Raw genomic sequence first — 15,875 nt, forward strand, 5'->3', positions numbered from 1 at the left:
AGGAGACCAGGCGATCAGGCGCACAGCAAGCTGCCGCACAAGCATCCAGTTGGGCACTCAGACGCAATTGAAATAGCCGCAACACCAGAAACATCCTCGACGAGTTCCATTCGACAATGGGCATTTTAATGGGCATGTCAAGGACTGTCCAATCAAAGGTGGCGGGGCAAAGGTTCGGAGAAAAACACTCGCAAATGTCAAATGTTTGTGACAGGCAGCCGCAGGCAGGCACAATGCTGTGTGGGTGTGGCTAATTATAAACACATCGAAAATTATAAAATCAATATGTGGTGAGAAAAAATGCGCTGACAGGCAGACAACAACTAACGAGACCGGGTCTGCACTCTGCATACCCTGTAGACAAGCAAAGCTCAACAAATGGCGTATTAAAATATGTCACAATGTCTGTGAAGCGTCAGTATTTTGCGGATAAAATTAAATAGTTAAGAATTAATGGTCTTATCTAACAGAATTTATTAGGTAGAGATGAAAAACTTTTGGTAAGAAAATTCCCAGATAATTATTCCTATTGTAAGTTAATCGAGTTATAAGTTATATTTAAGGACATATATAATCAATACTTTTTTATTGCATGAACTAAACTTAAATAATAAAATCAGAAATATATCTAAGACATTTATAAAAAAGGCTTATAAATGCAAATTAAACTCTGTTAGCCCTATTAATACATTATTTTATACCCAATCGATTATATCATTAAGGACCTTATGGCATTTGATGATATATTTTCTTTATCTGACCTCCTTAAAGATATTATATATATATTTCAGGCCAGGGTATCTATGCGGTCACACACATTGGACTTGAGCATTTTTACATGTTATTCTCTTCTTCGTATTTTGAAAAATTCAGGCAAATGGTCGCCATATGGTCGAGAGCTCATGCTGCTCCTGTTTTCATTGTTGTAATTTTTGTTGTTGAAGCGCTCCTGACACGCCAACATGACCGCAAATGAGATAGTGTCTACCTAACGCCCACTTTCCCCTGATCCGTAACTGTAGGTGTGTATCATCAGTTCTGTTCTTTATTTTTTGTTGACGCCCACACGCACTTCTTTGCACATCCTGTGGACAATGGCGCAGCAGGGGTATATTAAAGCGAGCATATGCAAGCGGCAGGCAGACATGTGGTATATATGTATATTGGTATATTATTAATATATAGCAAAAGTTTAGCTGCATCACTGAGAGATAACAAATAAACAATAAAGGTATTCAGGTTTCAAAATACACATATGTGCTTTAAGAAGCTCCCGAACTGGAAACAGGATACCTTCAAGTCGGGTAAGTGATTCTTTGTTGTTGTCGTTGCCCTTGTCAATGACTTTTCATAAGATTCATTCTCTTGACACTTCATATTACACACACCTTGTGTCTTTATGTTCGCCAGGTTGTCTCAGTTTGCCTGGCCTGACAGGCTCGCCGACCATGGTGCAGGCGCTGCCGCCTGAAATGCGCTGAAAAATACAAATTAAACGAATTTACGGCTCATCAATAAGTTGCCGAGCCACCCTCCAGACAGTCCACTCTCTTGCTTTCGGCTAGGCGTCAACTCTACGTGGACCATTAGGCAGCGGTTAACGAGACAAACAACAAGGAAACTAACGAGCAGCCACATTTCTCACAGTACTCAACGCTAGAGAGAAAGAGATTGTTATCTCAAAGCCGTCAGTTCAGTTCTCAAACGAGGGCCGCCCGCTCGCCGCAATTGAATTCCCCTGCGGTCAGAGGGAAAGTCGAATAGAGCCAACGGACTCTCTCCGTGCCCCTGCCGACGCCACGCAGTTAAGTATGTTCGTAATTTAGATTTATTTGCCCCTGCCGCCGAGACCCCCCCACCCTTAAGCTATCAGCTGGCAGCTGCAAAGTCTAATATCTATTGGAAGTTGGCGTTGATTATGTTTGATTTATATGACAACCGAGTCACAACCAGAGGGCTGCCCATGGGGGTTGCCATCCCTCACCCCGAACGGGAGATGTGTTAATCCATACACAGTTTTCGCTTTCATCTCGGGCCTTGAGATAGGTATAGCTTGCTCCGTTTGGTTTTAATTGCGCGCCAAAAACTGTAAGTGACACCCTCATAAATTGCCGCTGCCTGGCATCAAGAAGTCAGAGGTGCCCGGGCGAGTGGGTGGAGGATGGAGTGCGGAGTGTGGACTGTGTCGTGTCACAGTGTGTCCATCTGTCAATCACATTGAGTTCAGTGCGTAAAAAAGGAAACGACCATTTAACGACGGCCATCAAAACTAGATACAAGAGAATCACGGCTCGGCCCGGTTATGGGCCACGCCCTTTAAAATGGAAGGGAGACTTCATTAGATGACAAGCGATGGCTTTTAATGAGACCCAAGTGAAGCCACGGCATGTGGCGGGGGGAGGTGGTGGGAGGTCGTGCCACACGACAGTCAAAGCGTCAAGCTGGGCCAAAAGGAAGTTGTTGAAATCTTGTGATGCATTAAAATTTGCAAGTTTTGACTTTGCTTTGTCCTGCTGCCGACTGCTGACTGCTACTGCTGACTGTCGGCTGCTGCTGCTGACATTTGTGTGTCACTGGCACGTTTTGCATGCTTTTAGGCGCTCACACACACACACACACGCAGCACACACAATTTATGCAAATGTCGCTTTTCTGCGTAGCTGCTTCGCTTTTTTAATGAGCACACTGAGACTGAGAGAGACAGAGGGGGCACGCACAGCCGCAGCCCGCAGCCCGCAGAGCGCACAGAGCAAAGTAAATGAGTGCTTACTGTGTGTGTGTGTGTGTGTGCGTGTGTGTATCTTTCGTATTTGTGTTTCTGTCTTGAGGAGCGTCTGCGAAGCAATTAAAATGAAATAAGCCAAGTTCTTCGCCTGGAAAACATGCTGCAGATAAAACGCAATTGGAGAACACAACAATCGCCGCGCCCACAATTGGCCAGACAACAAATGCGATTTGCGATGATTTGCCCATTAATCGGTAACCTTTCTATTTGCTTAGCTTGTTATTCTTGATCCTATTACGCTCTTTGCTCGTTGTTGCCACTTAATGTTGCACCTCAAGTGCAAACATGGCAGCTCCACGAGCAGTTGCATAGATGCAAGCAACAGCCTGTTAGCCATTTGTACTGTTGGCCGCATTTATGCCGTTAGACACATGTTGCCAAAGGCACTAACGAAATGTTGCGCATGGCGCATTCGAATAGGCTTAGGCACATTTTAGTACAAACATGTTGCCAGCTCTTTAACGCAGCAACACTTAACGAACGCAGCATGTGTCCAGCAGCATGTTGCCATGTAGGTTGCCACAAGCTGGCAATTTCTATTTCTGACCGCAGAAATTAAGACCTTTGACACTTGGAGTCGCTTTGTAACGTTACTGTCAAAGCTGACAGCCAGTTGCAAATTCTGTCCAGCTTGAATTAGGCTTGTCTTATGTTTAAGTTACTTGACGTGCCTGTCAACAACTTCGGTTGGTATAGTTTTAAATGTCTCGCTGCCACCTAAGATTCCCTTGCACATACGGCAGCACTGAACAGCGTTTATGAGGCATAAACAACTTGTAATTGTGTTAACTATAAGAGTTAGGATCTTATAATATGTAGAAAAGTTCATGTCTTCAACTTGGCTTTAATAGACAGTGCTTACCAGTGAATTAAATGTGTTAAAAACATTTCATAATTAATATGTTGATAGCCATCGTTGTTTTTATAGCAAAAACTCCATTAATGGACAGCTAGCTTGGGTAGACATATTTTTTAATCTCCCACTGTTTTTCTTGCTTTTACCAACGCGACCAATATTTTTGCAAAGAGTAAGGTGTTTCATACCCGTATTTGCATGAGAATATTTATTTCCTTCTTTGATAAGTATTAATAGCTAATCATAATAAGATTATTTGCCTTGTCAGAAGATCTCACACTGTAATCAATGTGTGATTTTGAAAGTGAGTACAAATGCAACTTGGTTAAGGTATTATTTTCATGTGCTTCCTTCCTGGCAACAAATCACATTCGCCACCTTTTTGTCTGCTCTCATCTTACACTAATTACGACATAACATATATATGGGGTTGCACAATGGCTTCATAACTATAATTATATAAAATAGCCAACATAAGAAAGTATAACTTTTCCAGGAACGAAAGCTAATGCCCAGCATTGTCTTTGTCCTCTCATAATTAACCGAGTAAGGACTTTGGTGAACTCGAGGAAATTGAAATTAAGTAGTTACCGAGGGGTCATTGACATTTATGGCATAACAAGTGGCTAAAAGCAGAGTTGCAGTTTGGCTATTATATTTCTTGCTGGCCATCGAGGCACACACATTCTTGACGTCTCTGTGTGTGTGTGTGTGGGTGTGTGTGTGTGTATCTCATTAATGCCGTTGACCAGCAGATAACTCAATTTGTGTTTACTTATGGCTTCTCGCTGGCATTGGGTTGAGTGACCTACAGAAGAGGGTTATGGCCACTTTCTGTCAAATTAGTGCCTAGTTTTGGGCGCATAATTGGCCTGGCCAGAACTTTTTTCACGCAGCCATAAAAGATTTATGGAAATTATGCATGTTTTTCTTTATGCTGTGCGGCAGAGGCGAGCGCAGATTTATGAGTGCTTGCAATAAATCACACACACCAGCACGCGCACACTCACGTTGTACCCGGGCCTGTGTGTGTTTATTTGAGCTGTCTATTAATTGGTTGCCTAAAACAAAAGTAAGGGCTGTTGCCAAAGGTCAAGTCTATGCGTATATGTTGCTGCAACATGTTGCCCTGCCACGATTGCCAAGCCAACGAGGCACACGACCACGAGAGATGTGCGAGAGCATCTGCGTTGCGTTCGTTTTGAAGTGTCGGTGAGGGCGGGAGGCCGACCGACTAACGAAACGACAGCTAAAACGTAACGCAACGAAAACTGTGCCTCGCATTCGTCAAATGGTCTTGTTGTTGTCACACGCAACAGTTTTGTTCGATGCTGTTAACAGCTGCAGAGCCTAACATAAATATTTGGAGCAAGCAGCATCCGATTATTAATTTTCTGCCCCTCTAATCTTATTAAGGAATATGTATAGTATATTGTTATATTAAAGAGTTAATTAGAATATGGGAATGTTAAAAATGTTGCTGCAAATATTCAGGCGCTATTTATTTGTTCGCATTATACATTGTGTATGTGGAGGCCAATCAGCTGATGCTCGCCTTTTACAATAATAACTAATATACTATTAGCCCAGCCATTGTTAACTACAAATTTGCAAGTCAAGAATTTCTTTCTCTTCAAATTCTGCACCTTAATGTATTATAAAGTCTCTATAAACAAGTAAAATGTTCAAGTACACAAAAATCCATCCCATGGAATATGACTTTTATAGCATTTTTATTGGAAAATGAAATTATTAATTTTAGACAAACAAAATTTAAGCTTAAAATTAAATAAAGTAATTTTGTGAACGGGAAAAAGTCTAACAATATTTAATTGCTTTAGCTTTTCATTTAATTTAGTTGCTTAATTTTTCAATATTAATCAACTAATTTCATATTAGGAATTTACAAATAAATGTTTGACCTCATCACAGATGATGTTGGCTTGCAACTTGGTGTGGTTGGACATCGAACATATTGGTTGGTCTTGGCACTCGATCTGGTTGGCTGCGCCTCTCGACCGGGTCGCGTCAGTCTCTCATTCGACACTCGTACGCGCAGTCGTTCGCACACGTGTGCGCTTCATCTTGTCGGTTTCGCAGTCGCGTTTGATAAACAAAGTTTATGTGCTTAGCGCACAATCGGTCGGCTATATATAATCAAAAATATATTAATTAGAGCATATACATATAAAAATAATATATAAAAGTGTTTATTGTATGGTGTTTTGATTTGGTGAGTGAACATCGAACAACAACAACAGCAGCTGTATCAAAAATCAGGAAAAATTAAACTTAACTTACACCCGGCCAGTTGTTCGCAATTTATTCGGTAATTAGGCAAAAGGCCAAGGAAAAGGCTAAAGAAAAGTGCGTGACCCATTCTAAAAATTGTTGTCGTTGTCGTGGATGCTGCGCGGCGGGCGGAGGCAGGTGCGTGCGCCCCAACAACCGCGCCCCAAGCCGGTTACAGTGCGTGCGAATAGTCGGCGTTGCCTGGGCATCAGCCGCGGAGAGGGACTAGGACAGAGCATCTTTGCCAACGTTGTCGTAATTTCGCGTTAAAATAAACACGCAAAAGCAAAGCGAAGAAAAAAACCTTAAAAAAATATCTCAAAGAGCAACGCGCTCTACAACAATAACAAAAACAACAACAACAACAACAACAACAGTGTAAAAGTAAAATCAAATAAGAATTGAAATTTAGGCCAAAAGCGGATTACGAGAATTGTTGCTGCTAACAACAACCACAGCAACAACAACAACAACAACAACAACATAGCCCGCAAGCATAAAAGGAAGATTTTGCCCTTGCAAAGGCAACAGCTTTGTGCGAGTGCGAGTGCGTGTATGTGTGCGTGTGTGTGGAAAATAAAAGTGAATTGCAAAAAAATCAGAGAAAGAAAAACCAACACATGAAAAGAAATACTCAAATACAATAGAAGTAAGTAAATAAATGACAACAACAGCAACTCAAGCGTGCAGATCCTTAGACGATTGAGAGACTCACAATTCACAAACGATTCGCATGGAAATATCGTTGTGTCATTTTCGCGCTCATTAGTTAACTCAGCGCGCCACGCCCCAACGCCCTTGATAGCCTGCTGCGTGCTGCGTGCTGGCTATCAATTAATTGGTAATTCGCACCGAAAGGCGTCTATAAAGAAAAACCTGAGCAGAAATCAAAATTGAAGAACAAAAAATTAATGAAACTCTGACGCGCAGCAATTCATATTTGTATTGGTTAGATTGTGTATACGTGTGTGTGTGTGTGTTCATGAAGTGAACGCCCCAGGCAATACCCCGCACGCAATTGCACCCGCACACGCGAATCGGTCGCGTGCTGTCATAATTTATCACAATTTATTGTCAACGTCAGACCGAGGAGAGAGTCCAGACTGAAAGTGCATCCACAAGATACAAATTACTTCTGAAGCCCTTGCCATATGCGGCTGAGTGCATTAGAACAACAACCAATTAACTGCAACAGAAACCAAATTCGCAACTTTATTAAGTTCTTTTTTCTCTGTCTCTCTCTCTCTCTGTTGATAAAAAGCAAAACACAAACATCAAATAAAGCGCTGCCAACGAGATTTGCCCCGCACTTGGATTAGCAGAGCGAAAGGAGGGGAGCCGCAGCGCAGGCGAAAACTTTGGGTGAGTTTCTCCCTCAGATTTTAGTAGCTCTATGCCAAAACTTATGAATTGAGCTCAACGATAAGTTCTCTGGCATCACTTTATGTCTCTACATAACTCCTGAGATTGTGCTTTAAGGTTAAGAACTATTTGCAAGTTCTTTCATATAAGAATATACCTTCTGCTGCTTGCTACAATTTATTAAAATTACCTTTTGTTAATTCCGCGTATTAAAACTTCAGAAAACTTCACCGTTCAAGTAAATATTTATATATATACCTTAATATATCTCTATTAATGCGTTTAAAGAATAATTCCAAGTCTTGTTAATATTAAACACTATTACGTTCAATAGTTTACAATTACCGAGTTACTTTTCAAGATGTTGTCTTAGAGAAATAAGTATTTTTGTGTTAACATAGTAAATATCTATTTTCATAAATTTTTCACTATGATTCAGCTTGAACCGAACCATAGCAGTGGGTCAAACAGTATCCGAACCTAAATCCGAAAACGATTTTTTATTGTAGGGCGTCGAAGTGTTGTAATTGCAAGGATCGGACCACTTAATCATATAGATGTCAAGAAAACTATTGGTCGAATGATAGGTTAATATGTTTTCCATGTATCTTGGCCAAAAATGCAGCTTACATATTAGCCAAAACTTATCTACTATATCTTATACATAGCTCTCAAGAAAGAATCGGTCGATGCATACACTATTTTCTCTTCATGAAACTCTTCAACTACGAGCTTCAATATTCTTTAAATACATATGCAAATCCGTATTAAATCGACCAACCTATCATTGGGCTTCTGGTATTGGGATTGTTCCTATTCAATAAAAAAAGGGTAATTATTTTTCGGCCATTCCTTAGCTAAATACAAAAATATTAAGCAAGGATATTCAATCTTTACCGCCCGTTCCATTCTAGTTTTTTCTTCTTATATAATTTTATATTATTTTTTTAAAGATAAGACTCTGCTGACATGTTTCAGCCAGTAGAGTCTGAGATCCAACGCCCAGGCAATTGCCTTAAGTCAACTTTTTGTTACCTGGACAACAATAGCTTAGTCCAAGTCGCAGTCCAGAATCCACCAGCCGCCAGCCACAAGACAGACACCAAAGTCAAATTTTGAGCTAAGTTCAGCAAAGCGCCTCTCGACGTCTTATGCCACGCGAGCAGGGCAAAGAAACCAGCTGAATATGGAATACATACACACACGTACGCATATAGCAGCCATAAGCGCACACATATGCCACACTTAAACATATAAAAGAGCAAATCAGAAAATCCAGTGCACCCCCATGCGATAAACTCATATGAATGCGAATGCTAGTGCCGCAGGATATTTGCAAAGCCAGCGCCAGCCCCAAGTCGTTGCCAGTTCCGTCCACACAGTAGTCTATTAAAACAAATAGAAAAACAACAGAGCACACACACAAGCACACGCCCACATACACACACACACGCCCACACACACCGCCAAAAATTTGCGCAAAACAAAGCAAAATGTTTAGAAACAGAAAAAAATTGCGTACATAAAGTTTAGAGCTTTCCACACAGAGAAAGAGAGAGAGAGAGGGGGAGAGAGTGAGAGAAAAAGTAAGCAACAAAACTGGAAATTTAGATAACTGCATAGAAAAATTGAATTTTGAACAAAAAACTTAAAGCAGCAGCAGAAGCAACAACAACAAAAGCTGAAACACATAAAATGTTTGCTTTATGAAAATGCAAATAATGTTTGTACATGCATAATACATATGTATGTATGCGTATGTGCCTGCATGCGTGTGTGTGTGTGATTGTGTGTGATGGTCAGTTTGTGCGTGTGTATAGTCAACCAATAAAATTTTCAATATATTTTATCAGAATTTCTGTTGCTATTTTATGCATAATACATTTTGAGGCTAAGCCGCAATAAATGCTCTACTAACTAAAAGAGATAAATATTGAAGCAGGAAAAAGTCAGAGGCAGGAAGAGAGAAAGAGACGGAAATTGCTTGAAAAATGTGAAATCCTATTTAAATGACATCAATATTGATTAACAATTGCGAGAATAGAAGAAAAGCTCTTCTCAGAAAGGCTATTATTTATTTGTGCATGAAATAAAGTTCGAAAACTTTATTCTGCTTCTGATAACAATTGCATTTAAAATCTAGTTTTAATCTTCTAATTGAAAAGGAGCCTCAAGCTTTGTAAGTGAGTTTTTTGTTCAATTTTGTGGGAGGCGTGGGGAGGCGTTCAAAATTATTCTAATCTGTGTGTACCATACAACAGGCGACATATCAATAGCATTTGTTGCATACAGCTCTTGTCGTATGCTTAAAAACCAAGTTTAAACTCGACTTTGACAACAGACGTGCATGGCTTGTTAGCTCGTCGTCCTGATTAAGAGTATATAAACATAAATACATTATTGATATTAAATTAAATATGGTATTATATTATCGTGCTTGATTTTTATTTATATTATATTAAATTATCTTAAATCATTTGCAGATTAAAAACAAACAATTTAATATAGTTTATATAATATTTAATATTTATATTGTCTTTGGCCAAACATTATGTGGCCAAGGTTTCGGGCTCAAAAACAAATATCTTTATAGAAAATCAGTTTTACTAAATTCCGTCCCTGCACACAAAATGGGGGCAAAGGTTGTGTGACCGAAGTGTCATGCATCGTTCGATGTGTCTCAAACGTATAGCATTATCAATACGATATTCGGAATTCCACCCGCAACTGTGAAAAATTTGCGGATAATGGTTTTTATGAATGTTTTAATATTTGCATACAGGTTTTTCACATTTTGTATTTGTTCGGATCAGGAATGTACACATTTTATGGTGTCGGACACGTCCTTTTTGCCTGTATAAGGCATTATAACCTCTTAATTCATCGTTTACTAACTTCAAAAAGGATTAATTAGGCTTAGGCTGATCCAACTTTTCACAAAGTGTCGAAACTGGCATCACACGTCCAAAATATCAATTATTTTGACAAATCAAATTTGAATCAAATTAAGCCTGAAAGTTTTGCGCATAGCTTATATATTTAAATGGAAGAAGACGTTAGATTCTAGAACAAAATGTTCTTCAATTTAGAAACTCTAAGCCTAAGGAAATATTGTTGGGCATTGAAAATCATGCGCTTCACAGTACGGTAGATACCCACAACAATAATAAATATATATTTTAGACGCGTAATATTAATTGCATTAATAATAATAAAAAAAAATTATTACTCCTTAAGTTTTTAGCCCAGCTTTTGGAAATATTTGCAATTAAATTCTCGTGCCGCGCAGCAATATTTTTTTTCTTCTGCAATCTCACAGTGCGGATAGCCGCATTAAGGCACGATGGCTGCGCGCAAAGGTAGAGCATCATTTGGCAATCGGTTATGGGTCACGTGTGCGGGCAATGCATTTATAAATGCATTTGGCCAATGGATGCAAATGTAAATGGAAATCTGTGCACATTTTCCAATTAACGTAAATTTACGAAATGGCCTCGTGTTTGCCTTCAACCTCCAATTAAATGCCGGGACAAGCACGTAGCCGAGCCAAGTCCAAAATGTTGGCCAACTCCAAGTGCAACACTCCCGCTGACTTTGCATTGACTGTGGCAGCAGCTGCATTCTCACGTAGCATGCAAATTGTTGCAAATTATCGACGTTCATTCGGATGCTTACTTTAATGAGCAGCCGAAGGAAGCGTCTGGCGGCAACTCCATGTTACTCGCCACCTTGAGGCAACCCAAAGCTACCGCTCCCAATCCTCCTCCCACTCCAGGCTCTGGTTAATGTTAAATTTCGTCGTAGCCGCATTTTTCCACTGTTTGCATTTAATTTTAACTTTTCTCATCTGATTTATGTATTTCGCTCAACGCTGTCGCTGTCGCCAGTCGAACGATTTTGCATATTTATTTTGCATCTATTACTATGTGAGTTGTGGGTTGGGGGACTGTGGCATTTCGTAGGGTCTGCGGTTTGTAGGCTTCGCAGCGTCAGCAAGCGTTGACGCCCTGTTGTTGTTGTTGTTGTTGTTGTTGTTGTTATTGTTGTTACCATTGGCATTGCCATTGCCCTGCTAGGGAGATGCTGGCAAACGATATTTGTAATTCTAATGCCTTCAAAGTGTTTCTCTGATATGCGGTATTAGCATATATTTTGTAAGCGTGTGCGTTTGCAATCGGGATTTAAAAATGCAAAAAAAAGGTCAGAAAAGAACTACACACCGAAAGTTAAATACTCTTGTAGGAGACAGTTATCTAGCAAATGTTTTCACGTATAAACTAATTGCATACCGTTTCATACTTTGTGTATGATATAGTTTCGTGTTGAAAAGATTTGGCACATACGTCAAGATTAAAAAACAAAAAGGATCCTTCTTTGCAAGCTATATTATATAGTGGTACGATCTGGACAGTTCCGATATGTGTAATGTCTTTAATAGAAAGACGAACTTCGGCAATGTTGCCTGACTATAGCGTTAAAATTGAGAGGCTAGTCGGCTGCTGATGCTGATCAGAAATAAATTTACTTTAAGGGACCAAACTCGTGTCCTTCTATGCGTCACACATGTCGTAAGAAAATTATAATACCGTCTGCAAGTGTATCAAATAGGTTTAGAAATGTATAGAAAATCAAAATAAAAACAAACTGCGACCTCGGGCTGTGATTTTAATGGCCATTCCACGCCCACCAAATTGCAGCGACCCCAGCGCGCTGGGAATGCGAATGAGTTGTCAATTATGGGAGTATTTCAATTACAATACATTGACCTGAATGCGATAATGCGAGCATGTTGAGCTTAACTCCGCTGAACGTCTGCTGAGCGTCTTGTGACTCAATTATTACATTAAATAATATTATAATGCGCGCTTATCGCATTGGGCTAATTGTTTTTGCCTGGCTAATTGAATGCAATTTACGGGCCAAAGTGGGCGCCCAGCGGTGGGCGTGTGCTCAAAAGTCGCCTCGCTTTGTTATGGGCACAGCAGCCACAATAATTTATCAATTTGCGCCGGGTCCATGTCGGGAGTAAATGAAGCGAGCATGGAAAAACGAGCTTATCCCATGTTAAACATACTTAAGCGTAAGCACACATGAGCAAGCAGTCAGCTGCACAGTGGTTGTTGTAGGAGCAAACATGGTGCACAGTGCTTGTACATTTTTATGGCTCTTTAAAGCAATAGAAACACAAGCAGGGCAGCCGCCAGTGGAGGGTTCGATGGGATGATAGCCATCGCCTGCATATATCCAATTGAATTGGAAAGCATGTTTAAACATGGGCAAGGCTTTGACTGCAGCAGCAGCAGCATTGGCCATTAAGGACAATGGGCTATGGCCATGACAAGGACATGCAACCCGTGCAGCGTGGAACAAGTCTTTGCATTCAGATCTCCCGGCTTTAAAGCACACAATCGCACTTTGGGCCACGAAATCTGCAAGCAGCTTCGATTAGCGCCGGTCGCCTAATTGACTTTCTGTGTTGCGATTTCACCTGCAGTTGCCGCTGCTGATTGCCCAGTTGGTTAGTCATCATCTAGAGCAGCAGCAGCAGCAGCAACATCCACAGCAACAACAAGAGCTGCTCCATGTCTATGTGGTTGTCCTGAACAAAAAGCACAATGCGAACATTTGCATTTAGATTGGATTCGTCTGCCGTTTTGGTATTTCTCTTCGTTTATTTTTTTTTTTTTACTCTTCCCCTCCGCATTGACTGATGCCAGCCAAAAGAAATCAAAATTTTAGCCATCGGGTAGAACGGCGCACAATATGCAGATATCGATGAGGAGAAAAAACGTGTTCGAAAAAAATTGAAAAATATTTGCTTTTGCTATGCGTGCGGTGGTAATACTTAATTAAATGCATAATTCGTATTTATTATTCAAATGTTTTTGATTTATGCAAAGCTATCTCTCACTAAGTTATAATTTATAAATATTAATTAGAAAACTCAACGCTATGGTAATAAACTATATGTTGCGATTATTGATTGAAATTTCATGTGAATTTTGCATGCTGCCGTTTTTAAGTCGAATAACAATTCTTTGCGTGTGTGTGTGTGTGAGTGAGTGACAAACGCTCATAATTGAAGAGCGATTCACACACACACGAGCAGATATATGCAAAGACGAATGTGTGTATACACACACCACTTCCTTGCAAACTGCTTGTATCCCTTTTGAATAAATTAATGTCAGAAGTGCTTTGGCTTTTGATTTTGATTGATGATTGTGCGCCTGCATGAGCAGCTACAACAAAGCACAGCCAGCCAACCACCCCACACTCCGAGTCGCCCACTCGAGCTACGTCAGATCCGCATCGACTCTCGACTGAAGAGCCTGTGCCTGTCTTGTACTGGCATTTGCTTTAACAGCCGATGAGTCGGGACGTGTGTGCATAGAAATTACGCATAAATAACCAGTACGTGAAGCCTGCCCTTACCGCATGCCCGTCAGCTGCACTTTACCGCATGCTGTCAGCTGCTTGCCGCTTGCAACTGCTTTTGTAACTGGCTGCATCATCATCCTGGCCAACATCGATGACAACGCCAAACCCTAGCCGAAGCCAATGACAACAGCATCAGCGCGTAGCACACAGATCCCGCGTGTGCCACACGCACGTGCCGCGTCTACGCTTATCTCTGAATGTGTGTGTGTGTGTGTGTGTGTGTGTCGCGCTTTATAGAGCCATTGTGAGAGACACAGACGCATCAATCAGCTGTTTGTCGCTGACTTTGAGGTTGTAAAAATTGCACAAAGCTACGCTCCTGTCTGTCTGTATGGTAACCGGAATGGGTTGGGTTTTGAAAATGGGGCGTGGCCGTGTAATCAATTACGTGGATTCATTAATCATGCAAAATACTCGCCACAGCAGCATCCACGGCGGCTTATTGATTTTGTCGAGCATGTTTCTTATCAGCTGACGTCACGCGTTGCCTTAAAAATTAATAAATTTTGTAACAGCCCGTAAAGACCTGCCCACAGAAGGCAGGAAAACTCGATGTCACAGCAAATGAATAAGTTCAGCTATGCGATTCAAGGCTGGCATTGTCCTTGCCGTAGATACAAATTTGCATAATAATCTACATCTTTTAAGACAAGACTGAAGGAGAGTCTCGCGCTCTCACTCTCAGCCTGACTGTTTCCATCTCTTGGTGTCTCTGCTACTTTCAAGGTTAATTTGTTTCAACAAGAAACTTTGCGGGCGCACAAAAGTATGCTAATGTTTTTTCTGGCACTGCCAATTTTGAATGTGCCTGCTACGAGTTTGCGAAAATGTCGAAACTCCTTTCATTAAGTTACAAGTCTTTTATATAAATGTATTATACACACACGAGCACACACACAGAGACTGCCTTTCCAAACTTAAATCCTTTCATATTCGCTTTTGTTAAACAAAAGTAAATGTATGCAAATCCATAGTATATGTTGTACACATTTGTATTTATTCAAATGCGATTATTTGAAGGAAATGCACATTTTCTTTTTTTTTTAATAAAGTATTTCTTTTAAATTCAATCGGAAAAAATCAGGATTTACGTGGGAATCGCAATCGGAACAGGTGTAGTTGAGATATAATACATGTAACATGATATTTCGCATGGAACACAATTCGGTTCTAAATCGAGTGTCGCTTGGGAAAAATATTAAGAAAAGTATTAAATATTTTCATTAACATAAAACTCGCATATAACTTAAAGTCGGCACACTATCTTCCTGACAATGTAGATAAGCATTTAAGCATTTGACACTGAACTGTTTGTGTAATTGATTTCGTGTATCTTGCACAGTCCTGGCCTTGGTTTACCTGTCCCTTAAATAATCTCCGAAATAGTTTCAGTTTCTACTGTAAACGTTTAATCCGTGCGGCAGTTCTCACAAAGCTTCTTATCTACATTCTCGTGCGCATATTTAACATTTTGCTAAGCGGACCTTTCTCGACCGAAGCTTAGCTGAACGGCCGCATTCCGTAGCCCCGTGAGCGCCTTTTATGCGCCCTAAAAATGTAAATTTACGTTCACATAACGGAACGGAATAGCGACAGCGAATCTTCTGCCAGGTAACTTAAGGGGTTAGCGCTAATTATGTGCAGCCGCACAAGTGTTTTGGCAGTGCTCGAGCACAAGAAGGTGGTTGAGCTGCGGGTTTTACGGCCTGATAAGCTCCGAGCACTAAACTCGTTCTCGAGACAGCCGACAGTTGTCACATGCACAACACAAATTCGACGGGCTAATGCGATTTTCGGGAATTGACAGCTACATGACATTGCTTACGACTTTAATGACAAGCACAACATGAGCTCCAGTCCAGACAGACGCAGCTAAAATACGGATCGGAGCGCAGCGAAATGATGGGAAAGGGGAAAGGGCAAACGGCTTCATCGATGACAAGTGGCAATATTTTATGGGGGCTTGCGACTTATTTGGATGAACTAAGTAGAGCTTAAGCCACAAGGCGCAATCGCTTCCCACACAGCTCAGCTCAACATGTGTGCCTCACATGCAGTTCTCCCACTCCCTCTCTCCCCCTTTGGTAAGGGGGCACTCAATGTGAAACTCTCATTTGACATTTGACATTTTGGACTGCG

The 15,875-nt window shown here is 40.8% G+C and overlaps 1 protein-coding gene across 6 annotated transcripts in view; it reads left to right on the forward strand.

Annotated features, from left to right (window-relative positions):
- Positions 1-5,704: 5,704 nt before the first annotated feature.
- side (sidestep) overlaps positions 5,705-15,875 on the forward strand; it is a 70,333-nt gene continuing 60,162 nt past the window's right edge. For 2 of the 6 annotated variants that reach the window (XM_064694170.1, XM_064694171.1), the window contains exon 1: positions 5,708-7,295. The gene's annotated coding sequence lies outside the window, so the exon portion shown is untranslated. Of the gene's footprint in view, positions 7,296-15,875 lie in introns of all 6 variants that reach the window. The other 4 variants (XM_064694169.1, XM_064694168.1, XM_064694174.1 and 1 more) reach the window with 4 other exon arrangements.

Source organism: Drosophila montana, unplaced genomic scaffold (genome assembly GCF_035044405.1).
Source record: "Drosophila montana isolate Dmon_TW-CO22-7 unplaced genomic scaffold, ASM3504440v1 contig_3733_1, whole genome shotgun sequence".
Classification (NCBI taxonomy): domain Eukaryota; kingdom Metazoa; phylum Arthropoda; class Insecta; order Diptera; family Drosophilidae; genus Drosophila; species Drosophila montana.